The sequence below is a fragment of the Notolepis coatsorum genome, assembly GCF_963971535.1.
Source record: "Notolepis coatsorum genome assembly, chromosome: 13".
Taxonomy (NCBI): Eukaryota; Metazoa; Chordata; class Actinopteri; order Aulopiformes; family Paralepididae; genus Notolepis; species Notolepis coatsorum.
The window spans coordinates 105,042,212-105,051,216 of NC_140177.1; positions in this window are offsets into that span (position 1 = coordinate 105,042,212).

The following is a 9,005-nucleotide window of genomic DNA, read 5'->3' on the forward strand; positions in this document are numbered from 1 at the left end:
GTTCAGCATTTTTTGGATCGTCTCCTACCTGTTGAACACTGTCAGGTGGGGGCCTGGTTCTCCTCCATAGACCTGTAGGATGCGTATTCGCATCCCCGATCTTCCATCCTAGGGCTTACCTACGCTTCCTTTGCAGGGTTAGCGTATGAGTACCAGAGGCTGCCGTTCGGCTTTTCTCTGGCTCCCCGCATCTTCACCAAGTGCGTGGAGGCCGCACTGGGGCCTCTGCGTCGTCAGGGGTTACGAAGTGTATTCTGCCCTGACGACGTTCTGGTCCTTGGCGGTCAAGGTGGATCATCAGGTCTCATACCAGGCAGGTTATGAGACCTGCTCGGTATGATGGCTAATTTTCTGCTCATTCCGTGGTCCCTCTTGGCCTCCTCTTCACTCCAGGAGGAGTGTAGTGGCTGCTTGTCTTGTTCTAGGGGGAGTTTACGTATCTTGTGCTTGCACTCCTTGGAGCTGAAATCAACACAGTGATTAGTAAAAACATCAGCACCATTGTTGCGATATTCATTGGCCGGTTTGGCTGCTTGCTTGGCTTGTCTGTTTTCCAACGTTTCATATTTCAAATACATTTGTTTCTCAAGCTCTTGTTTTTTCTTTAAATTGGCAAGGGCAGTCTCATATTCCAAATCGCTTTGTTGTTTCTCAAGCTCTTGCCTTTTCTTTAAATTGGCAAGGCGTTCCATTAAGCTTGCCTTTTCAGCTTCAACCTTTCTAATCATAGAGGCTATTTTACTACCTCCATGACTGTTTGGCCTCATCTTGGCTTCAGACATGTTATTTATCCTTTTTATTTTTTATTTATCCTTATTGTAGTTTGAACGTTGCATTCACTTGGTGTGTGGCGTCAGAGCCTTCAAAAGTGAGTTTCCTTTTCTTTCTGCTTAGTAAATTATGCAGTAACGTAATATACTACAATGAAAAGAAACTTCCAATTTTCACTGATGTAGGGCTATATGGAACAGGGAATTTTATTGCCACACATCAGGGATGTCCAAGCGAACAATTTCATTTCCATACGTCCAGACGGCATTAATTGCGATGGTTCAACGTAATACGGCATCCAATCCATTACATTTAATATGGCTTCCAGTCCGTTCCATAATCCACAATATCACAATTAATTAGTCTGACGTAAGGATCCTCCTCTGGCGTTCGCACGGAACCGCAACAATGTGACAATGTCCCGACTCACTTTTCCATTTGCAATTACAGCATAGCGTCCAAACATTTCTATCTTCACGGAAGGCGTTTACAGCTCTTCACGCTACTATCCATTTCAATTTCAGGTAATAAAGTTTCCAATCTTCTTACCTCTCTTCCATTCGTGAGGAAAGTTGTCCTATACTTTTTACTCACATCCTTTTTTTTCATGTTTCATGAGGGAAGTCTCAAACTTTGTATGAGGGAAATCTCAAACTTTGTAGTGGCCGCTTGTTGCTCCCCAATGAATCGACAAGCGTCACGATGCACCCACTTAGATATTTCCTATACTCAGCAATCAAAGTTGTGGATGTTGAATGAGTTGAATGTCCAAGTTGCAGCCAATGTAGTTTGCAGGGTTTTATTGTCCAAAGGAAAGATGTATGATGATGTTGAACAGAACAGTTGTCAATTGTATGTTACAGAGATAAGCAGTTCCAACAGTGAAAGCAGGTTTGAGAGTAAATCCTCGGCAGGTGCACACGATTCCATTGATTAGCTAGGCTATTTATAGAAGAGTGGCTATAATGGAGGCGGAGAGCCCTCTAGTGTTCAAACATAAATAAGACACTATCCTAAGCACAATAATAATAATATTAATAAACAAAACACTCATATGGCCTTTACAAGGAGGTTACGGAGGTGGTTCTTTTCCAGTATGGAAATAGACCCGGTGAGAGGCAAGTGGAAGCGGCTAAGGTTCCCGTGTCAGTACTGGGGGACCTCGCGCCCTGGGGAGGGCCTGGGGTCCTCACCAGGGGGGTCCCCATGGGCAGTAGGCTGTCACACGTCACATTTTTCACCGACGCCTCCCTCGCTGGAGACGCGTCGGGCCAACGCAGTAGGGGGCAGCTGGCAAGCCATGCTGCCCGGTCTGCGCTACGTTCAATGTGTTGGTATTGAAAGCGGTCCTTCTGGTCCTCAAACAGTGTTTGATCAGGACGGACAATACGACGTCAGCGTCGTATATCGACAGACAGGGAGGAGTACACTCCCCCCGTCTGCACCGGGCGGCGGGCGGCTGGCTATGGGCGTTCTCCATCTGCGCGGCCTGAGGGCTCTCCACATCCCCGGCAGGGTGAATGTGGGTACAGGTGTGATGTCGCAGCGCGGTCCTCACCCTGACGGGTGGGGATTACCAAAGAATATCCGGAGCTCTTTCCGCTCCAGGGATATTATGGTTCAGGCGTTCATCCGCCTCCTCACACTAGTGAGTTGGAGGTGAGCCTTCACCTGTCATGTCCGGTCCGGGCTTGGGGATTTACCTCAGCCGTACTCAGGGCCTCAGGGCTACCGATCAACTTTTTGTCTGTTGCGGTGGCTCTCGCGCTGGTAAGGCACTGTCGAAACAGCGCCTGTCCCATTGGTTGTGCGAGGTAGGGCTGGGCGATATGGCCTAAATATGATATCACGATATTTTTTTACCTTTCGGCGATACACGATACGCATCACGATGTTTTTCCTTTTTTCCCCAAACAATTCTTTATGAGGCTTACCAAGACAGTATTTGAGTTTTCAAGCTAACATTAAAGACAAAAGACCCGGTGGTATTCAAATAAAGTCTTTATTGTTTCTTAACCTCCAAAATAAATCAAACAAATGCAACATATACAGTGCAACAGTGGGGTCCAAAATTCTGAGTCAGACTTTTGGACACACACACAGTAAATTCTTAACTTAACCTCTAAAATAAATAAATTTAACAAATTGTGCTGAATGAAAATAAATAAGTACAAAAAAATAAAAAATAAACCTAATAAATAACTTCACAAGTTATGAGCGAGGAAAACGAGCCGAGCCTATCAACAGCGTCAGGCTTCAGAGCTGCCCTGTGGCATGTGACAATGTTGAAATACACATGCCAAATGTGTAACTTTTCAAAATAACAACGTTCTTGCTTTTCAATTAGTGCAGTGTGAACTTCACATGTCCTGAGAAAAAAGAATAGAAGATAATTAATCTCTCAAATAAATAAATTTATTTATTCAAGGTTATTGAAAATATAACGATAACAAAGTTCTTACTTTTCAATCTGGCGGGGTCAGTGCTGAATGAAAATAAATAAGTACAAAAAAAAACAAAAAAAACCTAATAAATAACTTCACAAGTTATGAGCGAGGAAAACAAGCCTATCAACAGCGTCAGGCTTCAGAGCTGCCCTGTGGCATGTGACAATGTTGCCACCAGTGCTGAATGCCCTCTCTGATGGAGAACTGGTGGCAGGAATGCAGAGGTACTTTTTGGCGAGTTGGCTAACCTTTGGAAAGTTACCCTCGTAGATTTTCCACCATGCCAGTGGATCTGTCTCGCTATCTGCTTCAGGCGTCTGGAGGTAACTTGTCAGTTCACCTTCAATTAGTTCTTTCTCAGAACAGGAAGAGACATCGGCTGTTTTTTTTAAGAAACTTCCAAGTGTCTTCTTGGCTTTCTTCGCTGGTGCTGCTGGGTCAGCTTCTGCTCCTTCTTGGGATGCAGACACGGTTGCGCCAGCCTGTGATGAGCTCTGCAGAGACTGCATTTTGGAAACCGCCCTGACTTTTACATTTTCAATCTTCTCCTTGCTGATGTAGTGGGTTTTAAATCGTGGGTCAAGAAGTGATGCCATGTCCAGCAGGTCATCTGTGGCGCGGTCTGCGTATTTGTCATTGAGATAACCCATAACGGTCATCTTCATGGTTGTGGTCAGATTTGTGTCCTCTTCCTCCGGATTTAGGAGATTGGAGTTGAAGAGGTGAAGGACAGGCTTCAGGTAGGATACGCTCACGTAGTCTTCACCTGATAGTGCGTCAGTGAATTCCTGCAGTGGGCTTAGAGCCTTGTTCACCGATTCTAGGACATCAATGTCCTGCCACGTGGGCACCAAGTGCCTGCTTTTTTTGTCAGCAGCCAGGACCTGGGTTATTGCTTTCTCCTGCTCCAGCACTCTTTGGATCATCTTCTGCCTCGATCCCCACCTGGTAGGTGACTCAGTGATGAGTTTGTGTAGAGGCAAGTTCAATTCAGCTTGGGCAACAGCCAGATCCCTCTTTTTTTCCAGCTGAAGGAAAAGGCAGCAACCACTTTCTTGCATACAGCAATGGCTCGATCAATCCGGGGGTCTTTCACACTCTTCTCTGGAAAAAAAGAAGAAAAAGAAGAAGTGTTTTAGAATAGCACCATTTTCAGTAGATGGTATAATGCATTAGTAGTCTCATGTTATTATAACATTACAACAGTGCATAAAATAAGATGATATTCATCACATGCATTTAGCATTTTTATATTATATATTAGATTTAGATTATTAGATTATATATTGCATATATTTAGCATTTCGTTTTTTTTAGATTATATATTAGATTAGATTATTAGATTATATATTGTAACCATTTATTGTAGGGCAAATATAACAGAGATGGCATACATAGTATAGTACTTATCTTATTAAAAAACAAAGCATTGATTAGCAAATCATGAAAATGTCAAACCACATTGTCAGAATTGTAATGTTTATTTAAAGTTGATTGTTTACTGAAACGTTTGACTGTTTAAAAATAAATGAACCACCACACTGTACATGACTAGGTCATTTATTTAATTGTTACATTAGATATAAATACTGATATTTTTTATGTAAATCTATAGTAGCTTATAACTGCTAATCGAATGCTTGTGTATACATTTATATGAACTATTACACTTACCAATGGCCAGGTGAAGCCTGTGCCCAAAACACTGGAGTCTGGTCCACTTGTTTAAACCCAAGGCTTTGACGACGTTGGCTCCACTGTCTGTTGTCATGCAGACATGGCGTTCTTCTCTCAGCCCCCAGGATTGCAGCGCCTCCTTCAGACCTTCTGCGATTACTTCAGCTGTGTGGTCATCTGGGAAGTATGACGTCTGCAGGCATGTGCTGCACAACTTCCATTCAACATTAACGTAATGCACTGTTAGGCTTAAGTATGGCTCCGACGTTCGGCTTGACCACAAATCCGTCGTGGTTGAAAAATAAGCCACGTTTTGCAGCTGGCCAGCTATGTTAGCACGCAATTCAGTGTACATGCGTGGTAAAATATTTTCGGCCAGGCATCTCGTACCTAGCGTCCACTGTTTTTAACAGCCTCTTGAACCCCATTTTTTCCACGGTTGATAATGAAACCATGTCCTTTCCTATGTGGAACGCTATAGCCTCTGTTATCTCTCTCCATCGCTTGCTGCTCTTTTCATAGGGGATGCCGCTGGCAAATTATGTATTTAACGTCGTCTGTTTAGGCTGTGGTGGTTTCAAAACACTGGAGGTACTGGGGCTACCGCGCAACTTACTGCTTTCGGCATATTCTTTGGGATGTTTTCTTTTCAGGTGTGTGAAGAGGTTGGTCGTGTTTCCTCCCGTTGCCCCGACTTTAATTTTACACAGTTTGCACAGGATGGTGGTTTGACTCACGTCTGTTCGCGTGTAGCCGAACCAGGTCCATATCACAGACGTCGAACCCTTTTTTGGAATTAATTGCGAGTCCTCGCTTTCGCCTGGGTCACTCATCTTCACTGAGCAACATGCCTCTCTGTCTCAGTGTGCAGTGTGGGCGTGTACTAGGTGACGTAATTTGCGCAAATGTGTGTGTGACTGACTTTTTTTTCTCCCAGGCAGAGAGGCAAGAGGAGGAAAGCATTATACCTTTAGTGCTGCGCTTGTCTCATTTCAGCGCGGCGGCCCCTAACGTGAGGGCAAAACATCACGATATCCACGATACATTTAAAAAGTGTATCGTTAATGAACTGTACCCGATATTTATATAATATCGTCATATCGCCCAGCCCTAGTGCGAGGGCATTGCCTTTTGCTACACGTTGGCTGGGCTGGCCCCCCGCTGGGTGGGGCCTCGGTGGAGGACATCTGTGCTGCGGCTTCATGGTCCTCACCGGGTCCCTTCGTAAGGTTTTACCTCATGGACATGACCGGGGGTTCTGTCTCCCAGGCGGTTCTGAGGTCTGGAACCTCTCCTGCTTCCCGTCCTTCGGTGGGGTAGCAGGGGTGTGTGGGTGTGGGCCACAATGTTTTGTGTCACACGTGGTCCCGCCTGTGCTGTGCGTTTAAGAGGTTCTAGTTCCCTCTTTTTCGCACTTGGGTGGAGTTGACTGCCGCCCCCTCTTCACTAGGAAGGAGGGGTGACGGGACTCCCCCCCCCCCCCCCCCCCCCCCCCCTGATGTGGGCTTTCGGGTCCTCAGGGGGTGCATTTGTCGGTCCTCGCGTCTGCTCTGTCCCCATATCTCGATGGCGAAGAGCAGGACGCAATTTGCCAGTACGACTATATAACGATAGGTTATGCATATAACCTAGTTATATGAGTACTGGCTGAGCGTCCTGCTCTTAGCTTGCCCTGAGGTCCCTTGGGGAAACTTTTCTTTTGGAAATAGTTTTCCGAGGAAGAGCGAGTGGTGACCACGCCTAGTGCTATATAGTACGTCACTAGGGCGGGGCCTGGCAGGTGCTGGGTGTATTTGTTTTATTCGTTGATGGAGTACACTAGGTACTGGAGATGAGGTATATCTCGATGGCGAAGAGCAGGACGCTCAGCCAGTACTCATATAACTAGGTTATACATAACCAATCGATATGGCTCATAGACTGTCGGCGATCGACAACAACAACTTTTATCAGGGCATCTCATCTCCTCCTCTCACAGTGTAAACGTGGCCAGATAGAGAGACGAGGACGATACAATGCAGTACGAGCATCTATGAAAGCTGCAGTACGAAAAATAAATAAATAAAAAAACAAAAACATATCACTCTTGGTTGTTGATTTGGACACGATATAAACACACCAGCAGGGGTGCAGTGGTAATTTCAGAAGTGCCTGTACCTCTGTTTAAATGACGGCACGTGCACACGCGCGCATGCGCATACATGTTCCCTCGCGTGCGCACAGAACAGATGATTGGAAATTACTAGTTTTAGTTTAGTTTTTGTAAATATTGCCTTGAAATAGAGAAGCTGAAAAGGGTAGCAGGATATATATTCTTCAATATATAAAGAAATTATATTGTCAACAGATATGGTTGAAAAACAAACAATGTTTTAAAGGTAATTGTAGATATAATATTGTAGTTACAATTTCTTTAATTGAATTAACTTAAACTAGAAAAGTAAATACAAACTAAATTAACAATGTAAGTTTACAGAAGGACAGTTTCCTTCTGAAGCACAACTAAGAAATGTCTCATCCTTCCAGTCGAGACCATTTATCACATAATGAGAGGTTCCACAGCTCAAGCAAACCCCCACCATTTGGTACAGGGCTTGTATTTTGGTTTTGCACTTCTCGTTCTTTGTTATGCTATTGCTATCAGTGGCGGCTCGCCACTAGGGGCGCTCGGGCGCCGCCCCCCCTCAGGAACTACCCTGGTTATATGAGAACAAGAAAAATACGTTTTTAGTTTTTTGTTTTATAGCCCTATAAATAATATAAACATGTTTAAAATGAATAATATTTACTCATTTTAAGTATGTTTGTATTTCCAATGCACAATATAACGTTATTATCGCAATTAAAAAACACTCGTTTTCCAGAGCAGGAAGTGACATCACGTTTTTTTAATTTTTTTTCGTATTTCTCGGCCCGGGCTATGCACGATAGCGCTCTGAGTGCGCGTCACAGTTTGATCGCTGTATCCGTCACAGCCAATCAGTGCATAAAGCGTTGTGCGTTGAAATATGACTATTATGTTGGAATCCGGGCGCGATTTGAAGCGGTCTAGCCAGTAGCGTCAAGAATATCTGTAGCCGCATTTCGCGGAGACGCTCTCTGATTGGCCGACGCCAGTATTTTTTTCCGTAGCAGAATTTCACAGAAACGATCTCTGATTGACCGAATCCAATTTCTAATGTTCCAATTCTAGCTTCTAGCTTCCTAGGTTGGTTCCTAGGTTGGTCCTAGGTTGTTTGTCTTAGAGCGTGCCGTGACTGCAAGTTCTTTAGACTGTTAAGCTTAGACACTCTTTCAAAGTTGGTTAAGGTTAGAGTTTGTCTTAGAGCATGGCGATAGAACGCCAGGTAGTTTGCAGTCTGTTCGAGCGGAAATGGACAAAGGAATGTACTTGTGTTGTGCTAACGAGCTAACACTTGGCTAACAAGCTATATGGCGGATTATACACGTTTATCAAGCTCTCCTGCCCTGGACGTTTCAACTAAACAGTGAGTCTCTCTCTCTCTCTCTCTCTCTCTCTCTCTCTCTCTCTCTCTCTCTCTCTCTCTCTCTCTCTCTCTCTCTGCTGTGGTTAACGTTAACGTTTGTAAATAGTTTTTTTTAGGAGCAGTACTGTTAGGCTACTGCTGGCCATTCATGAAGCGAGACATTGCTGATTGTTTATTTATTTTATAACACAAGACTATGACTACCAACTGCCTAGCCAGCCGTGTATCAATCTTGGATGCAATAATAACGTTACTTACCACACTGACTATGTCGATGGCTCATTGATTTAACTACTGCAGCTCTCTCGGATTGAAAATACGTGGATTATGGCTTGTTCAATATCGTCTATGTTTGAATGAATGAATGAATGAGAACTTTATTAACAGATTGCAGAATGGGTACAATACAGTACGGCTCAATACACACAATTGTTAAGGGGATGCAGACCAGAGAAAGACGTTTGTCTTGTTTACATCAGGGTCCCAGATTTTCGATTCATATCGATAGTTTAATAGCTAGCCTTGGCTCGTTTAACAATATGCAAAATATGTGTACAGCCCTATACTCATACTGAAGTTATTCTTGGTATATAATAGGTCTGATTGTGTAACGAATCGATTC